The sequence below is a fragment of the Schistocerca gregaria genome, chromosome 4, assembly GCF_023897955.1.
Source record: "Schistocerca gregaria isolate iqSchGreg1 chromosome 4, iqSchGreg1.2, whole genome shotgun sequence".
Classification (NCBI taxonomy): domain Eukaryota; kingdom Metazoa; phylum Arthropoda; class Insecta; order Orthoptera; family Acrididae; genus Schistocerca; species Schistocerca gregaria.
The window spans coordinates 24,103,966-24,115,940 of NC_064923.1; the positions used below are offsets into that span (position 1 = coordinate 24,103,966).

Consider the following 11,975-nt stretch of genomic DNA (forward strand, 5'->3'; position numbering starts at 1 on the left):
TGGTTGAACAAACATAGCAATCATGAAACGGAGTCTCCCTGCTGAGAGGGAAGAAACATGTACCACTATTTGTGCAGCACATTGATTATTTTAAGTGAACATTGGAATAAGATTTTTTAAAATATAAAGCAAATGAAGGAGATACCTAAACAAAAAGATTTATCAAATTCCGAAAAGCTGTTATACAGTAAAGTGCATGTGGTGTCCAATCTGACCGAAAGACAATTGAATGGAAAATTTGCTTTCTGGCCATACAACCAGATGACCCTGCCGTAAACAACAGACATTTACCGACATTTCACAAATCAAATTCATTACTCCACTATGAAATTGATGAATATAAGTGATAAAAATATCAATCAAAGGAAGCACATAGCAAAAGAAAAAAGTCTTTCTAATAACTACAATCGTCAGAATGCTCAGAGTGGTGGTTCCCATCCAACAAAAGAACCCTCGATGTTTGAATAAACACAATAGTCATGAAAAGATATCTCCCTGTTGAGAGGGAGCACATTGAATATTTTTAGTGAACAATGGAATAAGATTTTGAAAAATATAAAGCAAATGAAGTAGATACCTAAACAAGAAGATTTATCAAATTCCAAACAGCCGTTAAACAGTAAAGTGCATGTGGTGTCCAATCTGCACCAAATGAGGATTGAATGGAGAATCTGCTTTCTGGCGATACAACCAGATGACCGTGCTGTAAACAACAAACATTTACCCACATTTCATGATTCAAATACATTACTCCACTGTGAAATTAATGAATATCAGTGATAAAAGTAACAATCAAAATAAGCACCTAGAAAAAAGAAAGAAGTCTTTCCTTGTAACTCCAATAGTCGAAATGCTCGCAGTGGCTGGTCCCATCCAACAAAATCACACTTGGTTGTGGAAAAAATATAGCAATCATGAAACGGAATCTTCCTCCTGAGAGGGAAGAAGCATGTACCACAGCTTGAGCAACACATTGATTATTTTAGTGACGATGGAATAAAATTTTTAAAAATATACAGCAAATGAAGGAGATAGTTAAACAAAAACGTTTATCAAACTACGAAAATTCGTTATTCAGTAATGGGCATGTGGTGTCCAATCTGCACCAAAAACCCATTGAATGGAGAATCTGTTTCCTGGCCATACAAGCAGACGATACTGATGTAAACAACAACTACTTAACCGGTTTTTATAATACAATTACATTACTGTGACATTGATGAATATACGTTTTATGGGTAACAATTAAAACAAGCATTTAGCTAAAGAAAGAAGACTTTCCTAATAACACCGATCATCAGAATGCTAGGAGTGGTGGTTCCCATCCAACAAAATCACACTCTATGGTTGAACAAACATAGCAGTCATGAAACGGAGTCTCCCTGTTGAGAGGGAAGAAACATGTACCACTATTTGTGCAGCACATTGACTATTTTAAGTGACCATTGCAATAAGATTGATTAAAAAATAAAGCAAATGATTGAGATGCCAAAACAAGAAGATTTATCAAATTCTGAACATTTGTTATTCAGTAAAGTGCATGTGGTGTCCAATCTGCACCAAATGAGCATTGAATGGAGAATCTGCTTTCTGGCCATACAGCCAGATGACACTGCTGTAAACAACAAACATGTACCTATAGTTCACGATTCAAATTCATTACTTAACTGTGAAATTGATGAATATCAGTGATAAAAGTAACAATAAAAATAAGCACTTAGAAAAAAGAAAGAAGTCTTTCTTTATAACTCCAATAGTCAAAAAGGTCAGAGTGGTGGTTCCCATCCAACAAAAGCACACTCGATGGTTGAACAAACATAGGAGTCATGAAACGGAGTCTGCCTGTTGTGAAGGAAGAAGCACGTACCACAATTTGTGCAGCACATTGATTATTTTTAGTGAACATTGGAATAAGATTTTTTAAAATATAAAGCAAACGAAGGAGATAACTAACAAGAAGATTTATCAAATTCCGAACAGCCGTTATACAGTAAAGTGCATGTGGTGTCCAATCTGCACCAAATCAGCATTGAATGGAGAATCTGATTTCTGGCCATACAACCAGATGACCCTGCTGTAAACAACGAACATTTACCCACATTTCACGATTCAAATACATTATTCCACTGTGAAATTGACGAACATAAGTGATAAAAATATCAATCAAAGGAAGCGCCTAGCAAAAGAAAAAAGTCTTTTTAATAACAACAATCGTCAGAATACTCAGAGTGGTGGTTCCCATCCAACAAAATCACACTCGACGTTCGAACAAACACAGCAGTCATGAAACGGAATCTCCCTGTTGAGGAGGAAGAAACATGTACCACAATTTGTGAAGCACATTGATTATTTTTAGTGAACAATGGAATAAGGTATTTAAAAATATAAAGCAAGTGAAGTAGATACCTAAACAAGAAGATTTATCAAATTCCGAACAGCCGTTATACAGTTAAGTGCATGTGGTGTCAAATCTGCACCAAATGAGCATTGAATGGAAAATCTGCTTTCTGGCCATACAACCAGATGACCATGCTGGAAACAACAAACATTTACCCACATATCACAATTCAAATACATTACCCCATTGTGAAATTGATGAATATAAGTGATAAAGGTATTAATCAAAGAAGGCACCTAGCAAAAGAAAAAAGTCTTTATAATAACAACAATCATCAGAATGCTCAGAGTGGTGGTTCCCATCCAACAAAATCACACTCGATGTTTGAACAAACATAGCAGTCATGAAACGGAATCTGCCTGTTGAGAGGGAAGAAACATGTACTACAATTTGCGCAGCACATTGTCTATTCTTAGTGACCATGAAATAAAATTTTTAAAAATATACAGCAAATGAAGGAGATGGTTAAACAAAAACATTTATCAAACTACGAACATTCGTTATTCAGTAACGGGCATGTAGTGTCCAATCTGCACCAAAAACCCATTGAATGGAGAATCTGTTTCCTGGCCATAAAAGCAGACAATGCTGATGAAAACAACAACTACTTAACCGCTTTTTATAATACAATTAAATTACTGTGAAATTGATGAATATAAGCGTTATGGGTAACAATTAAAACAAGCACTTAGCTAAAGAAAAAAGAATTTCCTAATAACTCCAATCATCAGAATGCTCGGAGTGGTGGTTCCCATCCAACAAAATCACACTCGATGGTTGAACAAACATAGCAGTCATGAAACGGAGTCTGCCTGTTGAGAGGGAAGAAACATGTACCACTATTTATGCAGCACATTGATTATTTTAAGTGACCATTGCAATATGATTGATTAAAATATAGAGTGAATGATGGACATGCCAAAACAAGAAGATTTATCAAATTCTGAACATTTGTTATTCAGTAAAGTGCATGTAGTGTCCAATCTGCACCAAATGAGCATTGAATGGCGAATCTGCTTTCTGGCCATACAACCAGATTACCCAGCTGTAGACAACAAACATTTACCCACATTTCCCAATTCAAATTCATTACTCCACTGTGAAATTGATGAATATAAGTGATAAACATATCAGTCGAAGGAAGCACATAGCAAAAGAAAAAAGTCTTTCTAATAACTACAATCGTCAGAATGCTCAGAGTCGTGGGTCCCATCCAACAAAAGAACACTCGATGTTTGAACAAACACAGCAGTTATGTAACGGAATCTCCCTGTTGAGAGGGAAGAAACATGTACCACAATTAGTGCAGCACATTGATTATAATTAGTGAACAATGGAATAAGATTGTTAAAACTATAAAGCAAATGAAGGAGATACCTAAACAAGAAGATTTATCAAATTCTGAACAGCCGTTATACAGTAAAGTGCATGTGGTGACAAATCTGCACCAAATGAGCATTGAATGGAGAATCTGCTTTCTGGCCACACAACCAGATGTCCCTGCTGTAAACAACAAACATTTACCCACATTTCACGATTCAAATACATTACTCCACTGTGAAATTGATGAATATAAGTGATAAAAATATCAGTCGAAGGAAGCACATAGCAAAAGAAAAAAGTCTTTTTAATAACTACAATCGTCAGAATGCTCAGAGTCGTGGTTCCCATCCAACAAAAGAACACTCGATGTTTGAACAAACACAGCAGTTATGAAACGGAATCTCCCTGTTGAGAGGGAAGAAACATGTACCACAATTAGTGCAGAACATTGATTATAATTAGTGAACAATGGAATAAGATTGTTAAAACTATAAAGCAAATGAAGGAGATACCTAAACAAGAAGATTTATCAAATTCTGAACAGCCGTTATACAGTAAAGTGCATGTGGTGACAAATCTGCACCAAATGAGCATTGAATGGAGAATCTGCTTTCTGGCCATACAACCAGATGTCCCTGCTGTAAACAACAAACATTTACCCACATTTCACGATTCAAATACATTACTCCACTGTGAAATTAATTAATATCAGTGACAAAAGTAACAATCAAAATAAGCACCTAGAAAAAAGAAAGCAGTCTTTCCTTGTAACTCCAATAGTCAAAAAGCTCAGAGTGGTGGTTCCCATCCAACAAAATCACACACGATGTTTGAACAAACACAGCAGTCATGAAACGGATTCTGCCTGTTGAGAGGGAAGAAACATGTACTACAATTTGCGCAGCACATTGTCTATTCTTTGTGACCATTGAAATAAAATTTTTAAAAATATCAAGCAAATGAAGGAGATACCAAAACAAGAAGATTTATCAAATTACGAATATTGGGTGTTAAGTAAGGTGCATGTGGTGTCCAATCTGACCACAAACCCATTGAATACAGAATCTGCTTTCTGGCCGTACAACCAGATGACCCTGCTGTAAACAACAAACTCTTAACCACATTTAGTGATTCACATACATTACTCCACTGCGAAATTGATGAATACAACTGTTAAGGGTAACAATCAAAAGAAGCGCCCAGCAAAAGAAAGAATTCTTTCCTTATAACTCCAATAGTCAAAATGCTCACAGTGGTTGGTCCCATCCAACAAAATCACACTTGGTTGTGGAACAAACATAGCAATCACGAAACGGAATATCCCTGCTGAGAGTGAAGAAGCATGTACCACTGCTTGAGCAACACATTGATTATTTTAGTGACCATGGAATAAAATTTTTAAAAATATACAGCAAATGAAGGAGATAGTTAAACAAAAACATTTATCAAACTACGAACATTCGTTATTCAGTAACGGGCATGTGGTGTTCAATCTGCACCAAATCCCATTGAATGGAGAATCTGTTTCCTAGCCACACAAGCAGACGATGCTGATGTAAACAACAACTACTTAACCGCTTTTTATAATTCAAATAGATTACTGTGAAATTGCTGAATATAAGTGTTATGGGTAACAATTAAAACAAGCACTTTGCTAAAGAAAAAAGAATTTCCTAATAACTCCAATCGACAGAATGCTCGGAGTGGTGGTTCCCATACAACAAAATCACACTCGATGGTTGAACAAACATAGCAGTCATGAAACGGAGTCTGCCTGTTGAGAGGGAAGAAACATGTACCACTATTTGTGCAGCACATTGATTATTTTAAGTGACCATTGCAATAAGATTGATTGAAATATAAAGTGAATGATGGAAATGCCAAATCAAGAAGATTTATCAATTTCTGAACATATGTTATTCAGTAAAGTGCATGTGGTGTCCAATCTGCACCAAATGAGCATTGAATGGAGAATCTGCTTTCTCGCCATACAACCAGATGACACTGCTATAAACAACAAACATTTACCCACATTTCCGCGTTCAAATACATTACTCCACTGTGAAATTGATGAATATAAGTGATAAAAATATCAATCAAAGGAAGCACATAGCAGAAGAAAAAAGTCTTTCCAATAACTACAATCGTCTGAATGCTCAGAGTGGTGGTTCCCATCCAACAAAATCACACTCGATGGTTGAACAAACATAGCAGTCATGAAACGGAGTCTGCCTGTTGAGAGGGAAGAAACATGTACCACTATTTATGCAGCACATTGATTATTTTAAGTGACCATTGCAATATGATTGATTAAAATATAGAGTGAATGATGGACATGCCAAAACAAGAAGATTTATCAAATTCTGAACATTTGTTATTCAGTAAAGTGCATGTAGTGTCCAATCTGCACCAAATGAGCATTGAATGGCGAATCTGCTTTCTGGCCATACAACCAGATTACCCAGCTGTAGACAACAAACATTTACCCACATTTCCCAATTCAAATTCATTACTCCACTGTGAAATTGATGAATATAAGTGATAAACATATCAGTCGAAGGAAGCACATAGCAAAAGAAAAAAGTCTTTCTAATAACTACAATCGTCAGAATGCTCAGAGTCGTGGGTCCCATCCAACAAAAGAACACTCGATGTTTGAACAAATACAGCAGTTATGTAACGGAATCTCCCTGTTGAGAGGGAAGAAACATGTACCACAATTAGTGCAGCACATTGATTATAATTAGTGAACAATGGAATAAGATTGTTAAAACTATAAAGCAAATGAAGGAGATACCTAAACAAGAAGATTTATCAAATTCTGAACAGCCGTTATACAGTAAAGTGCATGTGGTGACAAATCTGCACCAAATGAGCATTGAATGGAGAATCTGCTTTCTGGCCACACAACCAGATGTCCCTGCTGTAAACAACAAACATTTACCCACATTTCACGATTCAAATACATTACTCCACTGTGAAATTGATGAATATAAGTGATAAAAATATCAGTCGAAGGAAGCACATAGCAAAAGAAAAAAGTCTTTTTAATAACTACAATCGTCAGAATGCTCAGAGTCGTGGTTCCCATCCAACAAAAGAACACTCGATGTTTGAACAAACACAGCAGTTATGAAACGGAATCTCCCTGTTGAGAGGGAAGAAACATGTACCACAATTAGTGCAGAACATTGATTATAATTAGTGAACAATGGAATAAGATTGTTAAAACTATAAAGCAAATGAAGGAGATACCTAAACAAGAAGATTTATCAAATTCTGAACAGCCGTTATACAGTAAAGTGCATGTGGTGACAAATCTGCACCAAATGAGCATTGAATGGAGAATCTGCTTTCTGGCCATACAACCAGATGTCCCTGCTGTAAACAACAAACATTTACCCACATTTCACGATTCAAATACATTACTCCACTGTGAAATTAATTAATATCAGTGACAAAAGTAACAATCAAAATAAGCACCTAGAAAAAAGAAAGCAGTCTTTCCTTGTAAATCCAATAGTCAAAAAGCTCAGAGTGGTGGTTCCCATCCAACAAAATCACACACGATGTTTGAACAAACACAGCAGTCATGAAACGGATTCTGCCTGTTGAGAGGGAAGAAACATGTACTACAATTTGCGCAGCACATTGTCTATTCTTTGTGACCATTGAAATAAAATTTTTAAAAATATCAAGCAAATGAAGGAGATACCAAAACAAGAAGATTTATCAAATTACGAATATTGGGTGTTAAGTAAGGTGCATGTGGTGTCCAATCTGACCACAAACCCATTGAATACAGAATCTGCTTTCTGGCCGTACAACCAGATGACCCTGCTGTAAACAACAAACTCTTAACCACATTTAGTGATTCACATACATTACTCCACTGCGAAATTGATGAATACAACTGTTAAGGGTAACAATCAAAAGAAGCGCCCAGCAAAAGAAAGAATTCTTTCCTTATAACTCCAATAGTCAAAATGCTCACAGTGGTTGGTCCCATCCAACAAAATCACACTTGGTTGTGGAACAAACATAGCAATCACGAAACGGAATATCCCTGCTGAGAGTGAAGAAGCATGTACCACTGCTTGAGCAACACATTGATTATTTTAGTGACCATGGAATAAAATTTTTAAAACTATACAGCAAATGAAGGAGATAGTTAAACAAAAACATTTATCAAACTACGAACATTCGTTATTCAGTAACGGGCATGTGGTGTTCAATCTGCACCAAATCCCATTGAATGGAGAATCTGTTTCCTAGCCACACAAGCAGACGATGCTGATGTAAACAACAACTACTTAACCGCTTTTTATAATTCAAATAGATTACTGTGAAATTGCTGAATATAAGTGTTATGGGTAACAATTAAAACAAGCACTTTGCTAAAGAAAAAAGAATTTCCTAATAACTCCAATCGACAGAATGCTCGGAGTGGTGGTTCCCATACAACAAAATCACACTCGATGGTTGAACAAACATAGCAGTCATGAAACGGAGTCTGCCTGTTGAGAGGGAAGAAACATGTACCACTATTTGTGCAGCACATTGATTATTTTAAGTGACCATTGCAATAAGATTGATTGAAATATAAAGTGAATGATGGAAATGCCAAATCAAGAAGATTTATCAATTTCTGAACATATGTTATTCAGTAAAGTGCATGTGGTGTCCAATCTGCACCAAATGAGCATTGAATGGAGAATCTGCTTTCTCGCCATACAACCAGATGACCCTGCTATAAACAACAAACATTTACCCACATTTCCGCGTTCAAATTCATTACTCCACTGTGAAATTGATGAATATAAGTGATAAAAATATCAATCAAAGGAAGCACATAGCAGAAGAAAAAAGTCTTTCCAATAACTACAATCGTCTGAATGCTCAGAGTGGTGGTTCCCATCCAACAAAATCACACTCGATGTTTGAACAAACACATCAGACATGAAACAGAATCCGCCTGTTGAGAGGGAAGTAACATGTACTACAATTTGCGCAGCACATTGTCTATTCTTAGCGACCATTGAAATAAGATTTTTAAAAATATAAAGCAAATGAAGGAGATACCAAAACAAGAAGATTTATCAAATTCCGAACTGCCGTTGTTCAGTAAAGTGCATGTGGTGTCCAATCTGCACCAAAAGACCAATTAATGGAGAATCTGCTTTCTGGCCATACAACCAGATGACCCTGCTGTAAACAAGAAATTCTTAACAACATTTAATGATACAAATACATTACTCCACTATGAAATTGATGAATATTAGTTATAAGGGTAACAATCAAAAGAAGCACCTTGCAAAAGAAAGAAGTATTTCCTTATAACTCCAATAGTTAAAATGCACGCAGTGGCTGTTCCCATGAAACAGAATCACACTTGATGGTGGAACAAACATAGCAATCATGAAACGGAATCTCCCTGCTGAGAGGGAAGAAGCATTTACCACAGCTTGAGCAGCACATTGATTATTTTAGTGACCATGCACATAATTTTTAAAAATATACAGCAAATGAAGGAAATAGTTAACAAGAAGATTTATCAAATTCTGAACATTCGTTATTCAGTAACGGACATGTGGTGTCCAATCTGCACCAAAAGCCCACTGAATGCAGAATCTGCTTTCTGGCCATACAACCAGATGACCCTGCATTAACAAGAAACCAATAACCACATTTAATGATTCAATTTTATTAACGCACTGTGAAATTGATGTATATACGTGATAAGGGTAACAATCAAAAGAAGCACCTAACAAATCAATGAAGTCTTGTCTCATATTTCCAGTACTACAGATGCTCGGAGTGGTGGTTCTCGTATAAAAAAATCACACTCGATGTTTGAACAAACATAGCAGTCATGAAACAGAATCTCCCTGTTGAGGGGGAAGAAACATGGACAACAATTTGTGCAGCATATTGGTTATTTTTATTGACCATTGCAATAAGACTTTTAAAAATTTAAAGCAATTGAAGGAGATAGTTAAACAAGAAGATTTATCAAATTCCGAACATTCGTTATTCAGTAACGGGCATGTGGTGTCCAATCCGTATCAAAAACCCATTGAACGGAGAATGTTTTTCCTGGCTATACAAGCAGATCACATTGATGGTATAATCTGCCGTAAGGAACATTTCACTATTCAAATACATTACTTCACTGTGTAATTGACGAATATAAGTGATAAGCTTAAGAATCAATAGAAGCACTTAGCATAACAATTAAGTCTATCCTTATAACACCAATAGTCAAAATGCATGGAGAGGTGATCCCATCCAACAAAATCCATTCAATGGTTGAACAAACATAGCACTCATGAATCTACCTTCTGAGAGGGAAGAACCATGTACCACAGCTTGGGCAGCACATTGGTTCCAGAATGAGATTTTCACTCTGCAGCGGAGTGTGCGCTTATATGAAACTTCCTGGCAGATTAAAACTGTGTGCCCGACCGAGACTCGAACTCGGGACCTTTGCCTTTCGCGGGCAAGTGCTCTACCAACTGAGCTACCGAAGCACGACTCACGTCCGGTACTCACAGCTTTACTTCTGCCAGTATCCGTCTCCTACCTTCCAAACTTTACAGAAGCTCTTCTGCGAAACTTGCAGAACTAGCACTCCTGAAAGAAAAGATATTGCAGAGACATGGCTTAGCCACAGCCTGGGGGATGTTTCCAGAATGAGATTTTCACTCTGCAGCGGAGTGTGCGCTGATATGAAACTTCCTGGCAGATTAAAACTGTGTGCCCGACCGAGACTCGAACTCGGGACCTTTGCCTTTCGCGGGCAAGTGCTCTACCAACTGAGCTACCGAAGCACGACTCACGTCCGGTACTCACAGCTTTACTTCTGCCAGTATCCGTCTCCTACCTACCAAACTTTACAGAAGCTCTTCTGCGAAACTTGCAGAACTAGCACTCCTGAAAGAAAGGATATTGCGGAGACATGGCTTAGCCACAGCCTGGGGGATGTTTCCAGAATGAGATTTTCACTCTGCAGCGGAGTGTGCGCTGATATGAAACTTCCTGGCAGATTAAAACTGTGTGCCCAACCAAGACTCGAACTCGGGACCTTTGCATTTCGCGGGCAAGTGCTCTACCAACTGAGCTACCGAAGCACGACTCACGTCCGGTACTCACAGCTTTACTTCTGCCAGTATCCGTCTCCTACCTTCCAAACTTTACAGAAGCTCTTCTGCGAAACTTGCAGAACTAGCACTCCTGAAAGAAAGGATATTGCGGAGACATGGCTTAGCCACAGTTGGTAGAGCACTTGCCCGCGAAAGGCAAAGGTCCCGAGTTCGAGTCTCGGTCGGGCACACAGTTTTAATCTGCCAGGAAGTTTCATATCAGCGCACACTCCGCTGCAGAGTGAAAATCTCATTCTGGAAACATCCCCCAGGCTGTGGCTAAGCCATGACTCCGCAATATCCTTTCTTTCAGGAGTGCTAGTTCTGCAAGTTTCGCAGAAGAGCTTCTGTAAAGTTTGGAAGGTAGGAGACGGATACTGGCAGAAGTAAAGCTGTGAGTACCGGCCGTGAGTCGTGCTTCGGTAGCTCAGTTGGTAGAGCACTTGCCCGCGAAAGGCAAAGGTCCCGAGTTCGAGTCTCGGTCGGGCACACAGTTTTAATCTGCCAGGAAGTTTCATATAAGCGCACACTCCGCTGCAGAGTGAAAATCTCATTCTGGAAACATCCCCCAGGCTGTGGCTAAGCCATGTCTCCGCAATATCCTTTCTTTCAGGAGTGCTAGTTCTGCAAGTTTCGCAGAAGTTTGGAAGGTAGGAGACGGATACTGGCAGAAGTAAAGCTGTGAGTACCGGACGTGAGTCGTGCTTCGGTAGCTCAGTTGGTAGACCACTTTCCTGCGAAAGGCAAAGGTCCCGAGTTCGAGTCTCGGTTGGGCACACAGTTTTAATCTGCCAGGAAGTTTCATATCAGCGCACACTCTGCTGTAGAGTGAAAATCTCATTCTGGAAACATCCCCCAGGCTGTGGCTAAGCCATGTCTCCGCAATATCCTTTCTTTCAGGAGTGCTAGTTCTGCAAGTTTCGCAGAAGAGCTTCTGTAAAGTTTGGAAGGTAGGAGACGGATACTGGCAGAAGTAAAGCTGTGAGTACCGGACGTGAGTCGTGCTTCGGTAGCTCAGTTGGTAGAGCACTTTCCTGCGAAAGGCAAAGGTCCCGAGTTCGAGTCTCGGTCGGGCACACAGTTTTAATCTGCCAGGAAGCTTCACATCAGCG

The 11,975-nt window shown here is 38.4% G+C and overlaps 2 non-coding genes across 2 annotated transcripts; both read right to left on the bottom strand.

Annotated features, from left to right (window-relative positions):
* Nucleotides 1-10,177: 10,177 nt before the first annotated feature.
* On the bottom strand, nucleotides 10,178-10,252 carry Trnas-cga (transfer RNA serine (anticodon CGA)). The gene has a single exon. It is a non-coding gene; the product is annotated as a tRNA-Ser (tRNA).
* Nucleotides 10,253-10,477: 225 nt separating this feature from the next.
* Trnas-cga (transfer RNA serine (anticodon CGA)) lies at nucleotides 10,478-10,552 on the bottom strand. The gene has a single exon. It is a non-coding gene; the product is annotated as a tRNA-Ser (tRNA).
* Nucleotides 10,553-11,975: the final 1,423 nt, after the last annotated feature.